The sequence below is a fragment of the Euprymna scolopes genome, chromosome 5, assembly GCF_053919585.1.
Source record: "Euprymna scolopes isolate OS-2025 chromosome 5, ASM5391958v1, whole genome shotgun sequence".
NCBI classification, from domain to species: Eukaryota; Metazoa; Mollusca; class Cephalopoda; order Sepiida; family Sepiolidae; genus Euprymna; species Euprymna scolopes.
In genome coordinates this window covers 165,101,073-165,116,580 of record NC_136486.1, presented here as the reverse complement: position 1 = coordinate 165,116,580, position 15,508 = coordinate 165,101,073, and the positions used below count along the sequence as shown (strand labels likewise).

Here is a 15,508-nt window from a genome sequence, read left to right as displayed (position 1 = left end):
ATATGGTATAATAAAATTATGGGGTGTTCGTTCGCACCTGACCTCCATAGAATGCAAATATGTCACAAAGTTTAACAAGTTTTTTAATATAGATCCACAGAATATTGTGATAAGTGTTTCAGTGTGAACAGATATGGTATTATAAATTATAGGGTTTATCTATTTTATTTTTACTTTTGGTTTTGATACCCCCAAATTCGAAGCTATCTCTTTACAACCCTTCCTTTTCATAACCTATCATACTTTCATAAATCAGAGTCCATTTTCTGTAGGCTGTTTTTGAACCCAGTCAACGACAGGTACTTTTGCTAGTATATATATATATATATATATATATATATATATATATATATATATATGTATATATATATGTATATATATACATATATATATGATTACTTAATTTAATCACATAAATTAATATACGAAAGTATAAATTTATGCGTAAACTTTAAGTATTTACTTCAACAGTGCTCAATACGTAGGTAGAGCTAGGTAGTAAGTTATAAAATATATATGGCAATTAAACTACACAGAATATTCCGCGTTTCATCCACGTTAGGATTCATAAGCCTGATGAATCCTAGCATGGATGAAACACGGAATATTCTGTGTAGCTTAATTGCCATATATATTTTATATCTTACTATATATATATATATATATATATATATATATATATATATATATGTATATATATATATATATATATATAGAGAGAGAGAGAGAGAGAGAGAGAGAGAAAGAGAGAGGGAGAGAGAGTGGAGTTCATGGTCATCCCCGTAGGCAATCATCATGTTAAATTGCATGGAATATTTGTTACCGTGTGTTTTTATATATACATGTTTAGTTTCGTGAACTAACCAATCAGATTCATTGTTATCACCCCCCCTTGATTCCGTGTGAATTAAATAGTAAACATGGGGAAGTGGTTTAAAACAAATGAACTGTGAAAGAAAAATTCAACAGAAAGTTTGAAGTTGAACTATCCCTTATTATACGCCGACTAAGTTAATTAGCGTTTGTTCCTCGAAGGCCTTTTTTCCCCTCCATATTTTAATGACAAGATTTACATACAACAATCATCCTCAGTTTGGTTAAATTTTAATTGTTCTAATTACCAGCAATATGTAATAAACTCATCAACTGAAGCATTTCTTGCTATCACCCTCAACCTCTCTCATTGTATATTGCTTGATCTCCCCCCGCCTCACACTTATTTTATGCAAAATCTAAGTTTCAATTCTATAACTCTCTTTCTGTGTATTAACAATGTTTAGTAATAAAATAAATTGAGTAATAAAGAGAGGAAAGAATAATATGTACGTATAGTTCATAAAAAGGAACATCGCCACAATAGTAATACTATTTAACCCATAGTTGTAAGGAGGATAAAGAAAAAGATGAACGTCAGACGAGTTTGTCTTTTATTTTTCATATCTGATTTTGAAAATTCACTATTTCCTGAAGCAAACAATTGAACCTGGGCTCGATGGATGATCCAAAGAGCCATATATATATATATATATATATATATATATATATATATATATATATATATATATATATATATATATATATAAGCGAGATAAGACACTGATAGAATTCAGATGAAAAATAAAAATCCTGATAGATATTACTGGATATCTGTCCTGATAGATATTACTGGATATCTGAATTTATAACCCCGAACGACATTGGACTCCTTCCGATAATGGATTACCCAGGTTGTATCATCTTCTCTTTTCGTATAATTTTCTCCATATAATTATCCACAACCACTCCAAAAACTATTTTCAATAATTGTGCTGAAAAGCAAAATAGCGTCCATTCGCAGCCGAACATTGTGCTAACTGCATTTCATTTCCTCTGATGATATGGCCATTGTTGAAAATCCATGGATTAAGGAAATTAAAATAACCTCTTCTATATATTCCTTTTGTCAAACAATAAATTCTTAAATCGAATATGTGTCTCTATATGTTGTTTTTTCAGAATGTAAAATTTAATCACGAAACTTTATATATATATATATATATATATATATATATATATATATATATATATATATATATATATATATATATATATATAATGTGTGTGCGTTTTCTTGTTTTTTGTGTGTGCTTTTTTTGTTGCTTTTGGCGATAATGACAGCTTATGAAAGATATCCTATATCGATTCATTTCATTACATGTATTGTTCGTATTACGTTGCCCTATTAAGGGACGCATATATTTATTTTTCTTAATGAAATCTTTAATCCGTGGGAGGAAATAACAATGAATCTGATTGGCTAGTTCGCTAGACGGAACACATTGTGTATATACTAAAACAAAAGGCAACACAAATTTCATGCATTTTAACCTGATGATTTCCTACGAGAATGAGACAAGAAATCCCACTCCCTCTCGTTCTCTCTCTCCCAATCACTCACTCTCTATTATATATATATATATATATATATATACATATATATATATATATATATATATATATATATATATATATATATATATATATATAAAATAAATAAAAATTACAATAAGTTTACCAAGGTAATCAAAATGGTAAACTTAAAATATATTATAAATATTAAAGAGTTAATATTTACAAGTAAAGTAATCTCAACCAGATGTAAAAGCTCAATAAAACCGAAAAGGAAATAGAGCTTATAATATGAACAAATGATTAATAAAACATGTTAAAAGACATCTTGAAAAAGAGTTAAAAACATATTTAATTTTAAAAAAGGAAGCACAAGATAAGTGGATAGTCCTTAATCCGCGGGGTTTCGAAGAAATACTCTCCTTCTCATCAGAGGGCAGGAATTAGCAAAATGCGGGATCGGATTTTGCATATAAAAGTATTTAATAAAACTACAAGTAAGTCACTAGAAGAATCCCCATCCGAGTATGGGTATAAGAAATAAAAATAGCAATTGTTATAAAGATAAGTGTTTTTCTTTACTTGGGGGGGATATGGTACGATTTCAGTGGTACTCCAAGAGTTTACAAAATAAAATCACCTTGCTATTTTGTACATATTCCATAATTCATAATGATAACTTCCATAATTTAAGATTTGACAAAGAACATACATATTATTGAAAATAATATCATTATTACCGGGATTAATATCTTATACTAGCAGGGAGACTCGACGTTGCCCGATATTGGATGAGGAACAACGAATTTTCCAATCTCACATATTTTATTGTCATCCGTATTGGTGAAATAACCATTTTTCAATCAAATCGATTGTTTGCTCTAGTTGAAGACTCGCCATATTGCACCGGGAGGAAGCTTCACATTCCTGCCACTAATGACTTGTTCCACAATATATTATAGTTTACATTGCACTGTAGAGAACCTATTGTTGATTTTAGAAAATTATTTTTACATAATGGCTTGAATCAAAGTTTAAAATGCCAAAGTCAAGTATCACGATTCAATTATGCTCTGAACAGAAACATTCATTTCAAACGCGCCCCTGTATTACAAAAGAATCTACAGTTGATTTTACAAGCTGTGCATTTTTGCTTGTGCGGTGATAAAACTTCCCAAATGCACATGTGATGTTAAGCTATATAAGGCAATAACTTTAGTCAAAATCAACTGTTCCTTTATTTTATTATCGATTATCGATACGTATTAAGGCCATTTCGATATAAAACCTATCTAAGAACACTGGCAGGTACATAAAGTACATTTGTGTGAAATTTAAAGAAGCGGCCCCTCCGTTTCAGAGTCCATAAGACACACACGTGCAACAAAGTTCCTTTTATATAATATCTAATCTAATGTCTAATTTATATTGTTTTCCTTGCTGAAGAGAAGAGGACAAGGAACAAGGATGAACAGACTACTTTCTCTCACGAGATGAAGGGCGAGCAGGTAATAGATGTAACTTGACTTTCTTCCTCTACTTTAGTCGAAGGTTCAGCCCTAAAATTGATACAGCACCAAGAGGAAAATATAAGGACTACAAGACGCGTCACGGGATAAACGACATGTGACACTTTAAAGGGTTTGCTAAAACTGTTTTTCACCCCCAAAATAGGTATATTGCAACTCGAATGTAAGGAGCTACCATTTGGAATCATGTCTATCAGGGGACTGTAGGGAGTTGAGCAACAAGATGTCTGTTCTCATTACATTTACATTTCTATAGGTTAGTAAAGTCAGGAAAGCAGGAAACAGGGAGGAAATTCCAAAATTTAGCATTATGAGGGAAGAAACTACTACAATAGAAGGTTTCTTGGCATCTAGGGACCTCAACAGTGAAAGGGTGGGATTTTGTCTGTTTGTTGTGTTAGTCGATTAGTTTGTACTTAATAAGATGACAGTTGAAAAAATTGAAATGTAAGCATTGAGAGAGACATCGTTTGTGAAATGTTCGGACCTACTTGCCAGTTGGAACTGAAGATAAAACTATATTTTTTCATCTTCTAACCCGACAGACATTTAAATCTATATCTTTCAATATCTTTCAATGAATTATTCCCAAGATAAGTAAAGGTATGTTTGGCCAACTTTTTCTACACACATTTGTCAAAGAATTGTTTCTTTTTCAAGTCACATCGCCTCATTTTACTTTGAAATAACACATTTGTTTCGATTCACCATCTTTCCTTGTAGATTCTAGGAAAGAAGCCTTGTTTATGGAATTCACATTTACATTTAGGCAGAGATAGAGAGTGGGGGAAATTGTTGTTAGTGGCTATAGTTAGACGAGTATTTTTTATGAGGGTTTGCTAAGAGGAGACTATTATTTTAAGTAAAGAGCATTAAAAACTATTTCAAAACAAAAAAAAAACATAAACTGAACTCTTATTGACTATGGTAACATTTATTTATTGTATATTTATTTTTTCGGGTAGTCGTTTGTTGGCTTTTCTGCTAAACACTCTTACTAAATAATATCGACGAAATATTGAAAAACAAAGAAACAAAAACAGTTTTAAAAAATAATGAAGCTTTACTTACTTTAGTAAAATAATCCGAAACAGCAAAATGGGATATTAAAAAAGTAAACACGTAATTACTTTAGTTTTTTAAAGCAAAGAATCGATATAAATATGAATAAGAAGAAAATGGCGCCCTTTTCAAGTAGAACAGCTTAGTTTCAGTTTTACAGTATTGAACGGTGTAGTATTGCGCCATCGGATTCAGTGTTGTACTATTGTAATGTAAAGAACACACAGAAAGGGTTGTAATCAACTGAATTCCTTCTAGTAAACTGACAAAAAAAAGCTTGAACAGATATATAAATAAATAAAAATAAAAAGGTTATGTATATGTTTTTAAAAAGACACGTAATCAGGTGAGCAGGATTTTTTTCCTTCTTTTGACACGATAACAAGTAACGTTCTAATCTTTTTATTATTTATCTATTTATCTATTTTTGAAAGAGTGCCACGTGCAAATGGAGAAGGAAAAGAACAGAGTTATGCAAAATTTGTTTCGAGAATTGTCTAAAGTTCCGGCTTTTTATTTTTGCTTTCACTTTAATAAGAACGCGAATTTATGAGGTGAATTTATTCGACACAATATGATTCAACTAAAAAAAATAAATAAAAGCTAACGTGAATTAAGATTAAAGTTAAGGTGTTATTGTGGACCCTCACCCCTTTTAAAAACCTTGTTAAACTTTGTGACATATTTCCATTCTATGGAGATCAGGCGCGAACGAACACCCAATAATTTTATTATACCATATTTCTTCAAACTGAAACATAATTATCAAAGTAATCTTACGTAAATAGATATGAAAAATCTTTGTTAAAGTTTGTGCCATATTTCCATGGAGTACAGGCACGAACGCAGACCCCACAATTTGATTATACCATCCCTATTTAAGTTGAAACATACTCATCAAAATATTCTTATGTACATCTATATCAAAACCTCTTGCAAACGTATTTTTTTCATTTTTTATTTCAATACTTTGATGTCCAGGCGCGTACGCAGACCCCACAATTTTTATGAATCACTGTTCTGCCAGATCAAACATACCCATTCCTGATCCTCGATACATCTTCTATCATTATATGTAATCAGTTAATTAAAAAAAATCAACCATATAGGAGCCTATTCGTGACCCCCCCCCACACACACACGTCCAACTTTATATATACATACTATAAAACTCTGTGGACCTTGCTTGCTTGCTTGCATCTTGTCTTCGATGATCGGGCAGTTCCATCTTTGAAAAAAATGGATGACAACTGAATATATATATATATATATATATATATATATATATATATATATATATATATATAAAGTCTACTGTTTATAGTAAGCACTTTTAATATTTAAAGCCAAATAAATGTAGAATTTCAATTAAAAAAAACATATTTATTTATTCAAATTAAATTCAATATTTCGATTCATAACAGAATCTTCATCAGGAAATACAGTTTTATATATACTATGGCGGTGGTAATGCTTGGCAGTGGTTTCTTTCAGATGTTCATTAAGTGTAAGATTTAAATTTTCGATGTAGTCGAAAACGCCGGTCGAACGTGTTGTTAAGTAATAGAAAGTCGAGATTCTGTACTTGTTTTAAACTTGTTTTTAAACTGTTAAAGTTTTGAATTTTGCATTCTACATCAACAGTGCTTATTATAAACAGTAGACTTTCTATTATATATATATATCTATCTATATATATATATATATAAATATAAATAAAAAATAAAAAATCGGTTTCACAAGGAAGAACAAACAAAACCAATAAAGTGTACGATCGTGTCGGAAACAATGTTTTTATTGAGGCATTTACATTTAACATTCCAATGAATGCATTAACTTACGAGCTTTAAAGGCGCGCGAATAAAATATATATCTGCCTTATTTAAAAAATGCTAGTTTTATTTTTGGTGCCTTTAAACCCCCACCCACGCTTTTTACTGATGAGGAGACTTTGTTTTATAAAATCAAATGATAAAATTATTGTCCAACACTTATTGTCTATCACAATAAAACATCGTTTCCGAAACGATCGTACAATTTATTGATTTTGTTTGTTCTTCCTTGTGAAACCGATTTTTAATTTTTAATTTTAATTATAAATCATCAATCATGTTACTCAATATTCAAATAGCTCTAGGATATCTATGCCTATTGAGCTTATTATATATTTACATTACAACAAAAAAACTGTTTTCTTTTAATCGTATTAATGCGTTTACTAATACATTAAAATAAACTCTGCTCTTTGGACTGTTGTTCTAATCCCCGTATATAATACACACACACACACACATATATATATATATATATATATATATATATATATATGTATTATATATATATATATATATGTATTATATATATATATATATATATATGTATATATATATATATACATTCATCTGTCATCCCCTTTTTAAAAGATGGAACTGTCCGATCGTCGAAGACAATATGCAAGCAAGGTCCACAGAGTTTTATAACACACACATACACACACACACACACACACACACACACACACACACACACGCGTATATATATATAGATGGATAGATAAAGATTTTTCATATTAAATGTTGCATTAAAAAAACTATTTCACACGATTTTATTAGAACGTGGCATGTTGTAATCTTTTTCAAATGTCAAATTGGGCTACAAGGAAAGAAGAAATGGTTGATCGAGCTCCCCCTCCCCATCTTCTAGACGAACCCTGGAAGAAAAAGAAGAAGAAGGAGAAGAAGAAGAGCACGCAAAGCCAAATTTGGCAGCAATAAAACGTTTTCACCATTTATCTTAAAGAGTCGATTAATGCAGCAAATAAACAAAGAATTGTTGGCTCGTGTCCGAAACCAAGATGGACCTCAAGGAAAATGAAACAAAATCCGCTGTTAAGACAGTGTTCAGAAGAAAGGGGTATTTGTTTTATTATTTTCTTTCTTGGAGCATTTTCTGTTTTAAGTAATAATCTCATCTCAATTTTTAAAGAATAAAAAACAAACAAACAATCTCACAGAATATATATATATATATATATATATATATATATATATATATATATATATATATATATATATATATATATGATAATAATAATAGTCTTAGTCAGTGATTCCAAGCCACTTTGCCGCGGCTCATTAGCGTGAATGATTACTGGTGTGCTGTGAAAAGATAATAGCTAGAAGTCATTTAATTTTATTTTGTTTAATACATTTCTGAATCATGATGACACCGGTCAATTAAAAAATCGCCGGATTTCTGGAATCTCAATCGGCATCATCATATTTCTTTTTCTTTTTTACAAAGCGGTCACCACATATAAAGGCCCAGAGGCCACTTTAGCATATAGGTTAATGTGTGTATTGTAGTTATTGGGACAGTTGCATAATAACCGTTTGTAGAATGAATTTAGTATAATTATATCATTTACGAGGACGGCTTAACAAGAACCTGTTTACATTAGACTTGAAGATAATGATATTGTAGTCAGCTGAAAAGGAGACCAGCGGGACAGCGTTCCACAGGCGGACAGTTCCAGGGAAGAAGCTTCGTTCATGAAATCCATGTTTAGGCAACGATAGAGAGTGGGGGAATTTATTGATAGTGATTTTGGCTAGACAAATGTTTTTTGCGAAGAATTGGCAAGGGGGGGGGCATAGTTTGGAGCTCAATCGAACACTTGCTATGAAAATAGCGATATTGTATGAACCTGAAGATTCTATTGTTGGCATTGGTTTCTCCGATGTTTTTGCTATCAGAATTTTTTTCTGGAAGACATAAGATACTTACAGGAGGGACAACGTGAAGGTTGCCAACATCCTAAGTGAAAATGTTTTTTTTTTTGTGGAACGAACAGGATTTGAACTTATAACACCCATCAGTTTGTGTCATTATCCACTTGACCACCGAAAAATCCTGAAATTTATATTTTCTGCACATACTAATTCGTAAGTTTTTTTTTAATTGTTTATATTAGTGATGGGACGATTGATTGGAACATCAGGAGTTTTTCAAAGTATCGATAGTTGGCATCAGAGCTGAATAATTCGAACCCGATTTCGATACCAAATCGATACCAGATATTGAACACAGAATATGCTGGTTTCTGCAAATAAAAATTCTTCTTTTATAATCTTCTTTATTTGTAGTATTTTACGTAGCAGTTTAGCCCGGCTTTGCTCAGGCCTTATGTACTGTACATAACTTGCTCTAAGTGTGAATACACGTCATGTAACTGTAAAATTTCAAGTGTTTAGTCCAAAATTGGCGGAGGAGTTTGGTAGAGTTCTCAAAGGTCAAATCGTTAAACTTTGACCCTTTAACAGCAAAATTTATGGCTGAACCCAATTAAAAAGATTTTCTTAAATCCCAATACCCCATATGTCAAATTTTGAGTCTGTAAACCGATAATTGACAGAGTTATTTGGTAGAGAAATGTACATAGACAGAAACACGCACAAACATCTCAATCAATTAGCCACCTGGGAGGGGGGAGTTGACACCAAATTAACGATCAATTAGCAGTTTGATACTGCTAATTAATCGTTAATTTGGTATCAACCCTCCCCCACTTGTGATGAAAATGTAACAGAGTGCGCAGATAGGTGCGTGTGAAAAAATCAGCAGCAGCCGTAGCATAGCTGACTAGCGAAAATATTAGGAGCAGCAGCCGTCTTAACACATATGCAAATTAAGCAAGTGTGCATACGCTAACGTCGTGAGAAGAGAAAAAAATGGCATGTGGTCGCGAGAGGAAAAGCAAAGTCCGTGTCATATAAGATGGGCGTGTGAAGTCAAGGGTGAGAAAAGGCTGGCTATGGTCAGCATCAGGTGGCGGGGAAAGAGACTTTTAAAAAGCACATGTTACATGACAGAGCATTGTAAAACACTTGCGTGTGCGAAAAGACTTTTGAAAAGATAATGAAATGCGTTATTGTAGGAAAAACCATGATCATTTCATTTGCATTTTTAAAAAAATGTCGAGTTGGATTTTTATTTCTTTCACTTTTTGCTTTTGTTTTACAACAGTACCAGACAACGTGTGTATCCGAGTGGTTGAAAGGTAACGAGACGTTAAAGTGTAACGACTACGTTACTATGAGAATATTGTATTTAAATAAACTTGATATCGTCTCTGAAACGATCATACCACGGTGTTATTGTGTTCATTTCTGTGAACATATGTAAATTATCTTATATTAATTTATTTGATTTCATATCCTCAAGATGATGAAACGCAGAAAATTCTGTGTAGCTTTATTGCCATATATATTTTCAAAATTTATTAACTAGCTCTTAAGTGATGAGCACTGTCGAAATAAATACTGAAAACAGATACATAAAATAATAATAATCAGCTCTTCAAGCAGTTGAATACTCTCAAAAGAATTTATTTCAACAAATGATAAAATAAATGTAGAAAAAATTAACTTAGAAACATCACCTTAAAACATGCCAACACTTAGTAAGCATGAGTACATTATTAAACTAATAAAAAGGCAAAGTAATACGCTGACTGCAATGGCGAGTTTATTTCTTCTTTAACAAGCATGAATACCTAGTTACAAAGGAATCTTACGGATTTAAAAGCCTAGAATATATAAAACTAATAGAACTCATGGTTAACTTCGAAAATGACCGGTTAAATTTTACTAAGAATCAAAAGCAGTGGTTCCCAACCACCGTGCCGCGGCACATTAGTGTGCCGTAGAATGGTTACTGGTGTGTCGCGAAGATGTTATTGTTACAAGTTGTTATAGGCGGAAAACAGTTTTCATGGATAAATTTTCCAGACAGCAAATACAGAGTCAAACGTCCCCTAGCAATGTCTACAATATATTATAAGGGAGATCTTTGATAACAGCACAGTTATTTTAGTTTGTATAAAACTCGATAGTACGAACACCCATCCAGACGATGACCAACTGGTGTATATGTTACTTGTAGTAAATCACTGTATTTTATTTCCACCTAATTTACTTAGTGAACGAGTGAAGGTTGTAGGATTTCGTGTGATTTCATCAATATACCCAAAAGAATTCTTAAGAGGGCATTTTATGCAGAGAGTAATCGATGATGTACAATGTTTTTGTATCTCACCCTCCCCAAAGTGTTACTATCCAACTTCACATTTTTAATTCGGATTGTTTAGTCGAAATTTTGTAATTGTAGCCGCCATCTTGAATTCTTTCAAAGGATTCGCAACTTACTCTACAAGATCATCAGCAGTATTATAGAAAATCTTATGAGTGAGAAATCCACTTAAGTATTTCATCTCCTTTGTGAAAGTAGTTGTTCGCGTTATAGATCGTAGAACAGTGGATCCCAACCACCATGCCGCGAAACATCAGTGTGTCGTAGAATGATTACTGGTGTGGCGCGAAGAAGTTATAGGCTTAATTTACAAGTTGTTATAGGTGGACAACAATTTTCATATCGTTATAATCGGAGTTGCTTGTATTAATAAAACAGACCTGGAATTAAACTAGTGGACAAATACTGCCAAAGCAATCGTTTGGTTTAAAAGTATCAAAAACAAAGACAAATTCACCTTTCTACAATTTCTTTTGGCCAAGATGAAAGTGTAGTATCTGTTCCGGCAGATACTGCACTTAAGATGATTTGTACCAGTCAATGGAGGGGAAATCCTCTATACTGGGACAATTATTATTTTTGGTAACCAGAGTGCCCCCTTTTTGCCTACTTTTAGGGGAGCTGGTTTTTACCTCACATTAAAAACGGCCTTGTGCCTAATTTGCTCAGTGGGGGGAGCAAATAAATACCATCTGTTCCGGCAGATACTGCAAGCTAAGACTAGCTATGACTAGCAAAGACCAGATGTGGGGCAACCCCACATGCCTGACCATTAACCAGCTCCCATTTCCCACCTCTCGGGAGCTGGTCCCCTTTTTCCCTTCCTCCTCCCTTCACTCCTCACATTAAAAATCGGCCTTGTGCCTAATTTGCTTGGTGGAGGAGCAAATAAATACCATCTGTTCCGGCAGATGCTGCACTTAAGATAGTTTGTACCAATCAATGGAGGGGAAACCCTCTATACTGGGACAATTATTATTTTTGGTAACCAGAGTGCCCCCTTTTTGCCTACTTTTAGGGGAGCTGGTTTTTACCTCACATTAAAAACGGCCTTGTGCCTAATTTGCTCAGTGGGGGAGCAAATAAATACCATCTGTTCCGGCAGATACTGCAAGCTATGACTAGCTATGACTAGCTATGACTAGCAAAGACCAGATGTGGGGGCAACCCCACATGCCTGACCATTAACCAGCTCCCATTTCCCACCTCTCGGGAGCTGGTCCCCTTTTTCCCTTCCCCCTCCCTTCACTCCTCACATTAAAAATCGGCCTTGTGCCTAATTTGCTCGGTGGGGGAGCAAATAAATAAATACAAGCTATGACTAGCAAAGACCAGATGTGGGGGCAACCCCACATACCTGACCTTTAACCAGCTCCCATTTCCCACCTCTCGGGAGCTGGTCCCCTTTTTTCCCTTCCCCCTCCCTTCACTCCTCACATTAAAAATTGGCCTTGTGCCTAATTTGCTCGGTGGGGGAGCAAATAAATACCATCTGTTCCGGCAGATACTGCAAGCTATGACTAGCTATGACTAGCAAAGACCACATGTGGGGGCAACCCCACATGCCTGACCATTAACCAGCTCCCATTTCCCACCTCTCGGGAGCTGGTCCCCTTTTTCCCTTCCCCCTCCCTTCACTCCTCACATTAAAAATCGGCCTTGTGCCTAATTTGCTTGGTGGGGGAGCAAATAAATACCATCTGTTCCGACAGATGCTGCAAGCTATGACTAGCTATGCCTAGCAAAGACCAGATGTGGGGGCAACCCCACATGCCTGACCTTTAACCAGCTCCCATTTCCCACCTCTCGGGAGCTGGTCCCCTTTTTCCCTTCCCCCTCCCTTCACTCCTCACATTAAAAATTGACCTTGTGCCTAATTTGCTCGGTGGGGGAGCAAATAAATACCATCTGTTCCGGCAGATACTGCAAGCTATGACTAGCTATGACTAGCAAAGACCACATGTGGGGGCAACCCCACATGCCTGACCATTAACCAGCTCCCATTTCCCACCTCTCGGGAGCTGGTCCCCTTTTTCCCTTCCCCCTCCCTTCACTCCTCACATTAAAAATCGGCCTTGTGCCTAATTTGCTTGGTGGGGGAGCAAATAAATACCATCTGTTCCGACAGATGCTGCAAGCTATGACTAGCTATGACTAGCTATGCCTAGCAAAGACCAGATGTGGGGGCAACCCCACATGCCTGACCATTAACCAGCTCCCATTTCCCACCTCTCGGGAGCTGGTCCCCTTTTTCCCTTCCCTCTCCCTTCACTCCTCACATTAAAAATCGGCCTTGTGCCTAATTTGCTCGGTGGGGGAGCAAATAAATACCATCTGTTCTTCAGATGCGGCACTTCCATTTCTCGTTCTCTTTCAGTGGAGCGAAATCCTTCACGACTGAGACAATTTTTATTTTTGTACCTTTTCTCCATGTTAAAAAATGGTGTCTAATTCTGTCCTGTGGGGAGGCATTGTAAATAGGTACAATTTAGACATCTATCCATCCACACTCGAAGAACTCTTCAACTCAGCTCTGGAGTTTGCTGATATATATACTGATATATCAGAAGATGAAATTCACACCATTAAAAAAAAATGTAGACGATTGATTTTAATCAGTAATAACAACCAATGAGTTAAAACAAAAATGTCGAACTCCTTTGATCTAGCCATAATTGCCTTGAATTCTGCAGGGGCATAAGAGCTTGTAGGGTTATTTATTTTGTATACACTCACAAATATATTTAGGAATACCGATATCGACCTATATAGAGATGGTGGATCAGCTGTAACAAGAGATTCTAACAAGGTCAAGGGAGAAAACTTTTGAAAAATAATGCACAGGGAAATGAAAAAGTTAGGCCTAAAGGTAGAAGTAGCGGCTAACATAAAAATAACTAATTTCTTAGATGCTATTCTAAACTTAAATAAAAATATTTACGAGCCACACTCAAAAGATAACGCTAATCCAATATATGTAAACCCAAAATCCGACCATCCTCATCAATCATAAAACTGATTCATACTTCTATCGAGAGTAGACTTAGAAAAAAACTCTATCGAGGAAAATGTATTTAAGAAACTAAGCTACATCCATAATATAGATCTAAAAATAATGAATATATTAATATCGAAATCAAATATAAACAACAAGGTAATAATTATAATAAGATTAAAAATAAAAGAAAAAGAAATATAATTTGGTATACTTCGCCCTATAACCAAATATTAAAAACAAAACTCAACAAAAAAATTCACAAATCTTATTGAAAAACACTTCTCCGTAGCAAATCCCTTCCACAATTTCTTTTTTAACAAAACAACTTCAAACTGTCCTATAGCTGCTGTGAAAAATTAAAGAATTTATTTAAGCACATAATAATAAATGGAAACAGTAAATAAAATATAACAAAACGAATAAAAAAGTGAGCAGCATAACAAAAATATAATTTAAAAAAAAAGAATTAACCCATGTTCCAATAGAAATAAAAACATTAACAATAAACTGAAAACTTGTAACTGTATGACTCAGGCATTGAAATTAAAATTCAAAAAAGCTTGTAACAAATGACCAGAGAGCTAACGCATACTTTACACAAAATCTTTAATAAAAACAACATAAAACTAAAAAATAATATATTGTCCTTCAAAAATATGCAAATTAGTTAACCATGTGACTGATAGTGCATATATGCAGGGTGTCTCAAGAAAATGTAAAAATGTTCTGAATAATCTAACTAGTAAAAAATGTGCAGTAATGGTTATTTTTATTACTATTGTCAAAAAGCTACTCTTGTTACAAAGTGCGTATGCATATATGGCAGCAGCAATGGCCAACATATGCAAGTGACTGAGCCGTGTGCGAGGTGACGTCACAGCAAGGAAGAAGGAGTCTTGTTAAGCACATTGGAGTACAAAACTTTCAAACGAGAGACAAGGCGCTATTCTGGAAAGTACCTGTAAATAATTGTCTGTTGTTTCACTCCAAAAGAGAGTGAGCTGAATTCTTTGCTTGTCTTGGTTTCATGTTTGCATACAACGTGTGGGTCCAGAGTGTTGACATGTAACGACTGTTACACTTTATATAATATTTTTCTAAGCATTTTAAGTAAGAGGATAAAAAATATAACTAAGCAAACTGTGAGAGCACTGCTAAAGCCAGCACTTCCAGAGACTGGTAGTAAGTGTTTGTTTAACGTGGCCTGGAGTTTTTAAAAGTAACATTAGGCCTGCTATTGACCTTTAAGTCATAGACTCAGCGCACTTTGTCCTAAGTCTAAAACAACTGTGCAGACATTGTTCTTGTCCTAATTTGAGAGCTCCTTCTGCTTGACTAATTCAACACATTTTTTTTAATGATCTCAGAACAGATGTTCATTTTTTTTTTTTAGTAAAGAGCATCTCCATTATTCTAACGCTGAGAAAAGGCACGCCTTAAA

The 15,508-nt window shown here is 34.0% G+C and overlaps 1 long non-coding RNA gene across 2 annotated transcripts in view; it reads left to right on the top strand.

Moving 5' to 3' along the window:
- The window catches only part of LOC145277107 (uncharacterized), a 314,963-nt gene that overhangs the window by 118,185 nt on the left and 181,270 nt on the right, over window positions 1-15,508 (top strand). The window lies entirely within an intron of this gene.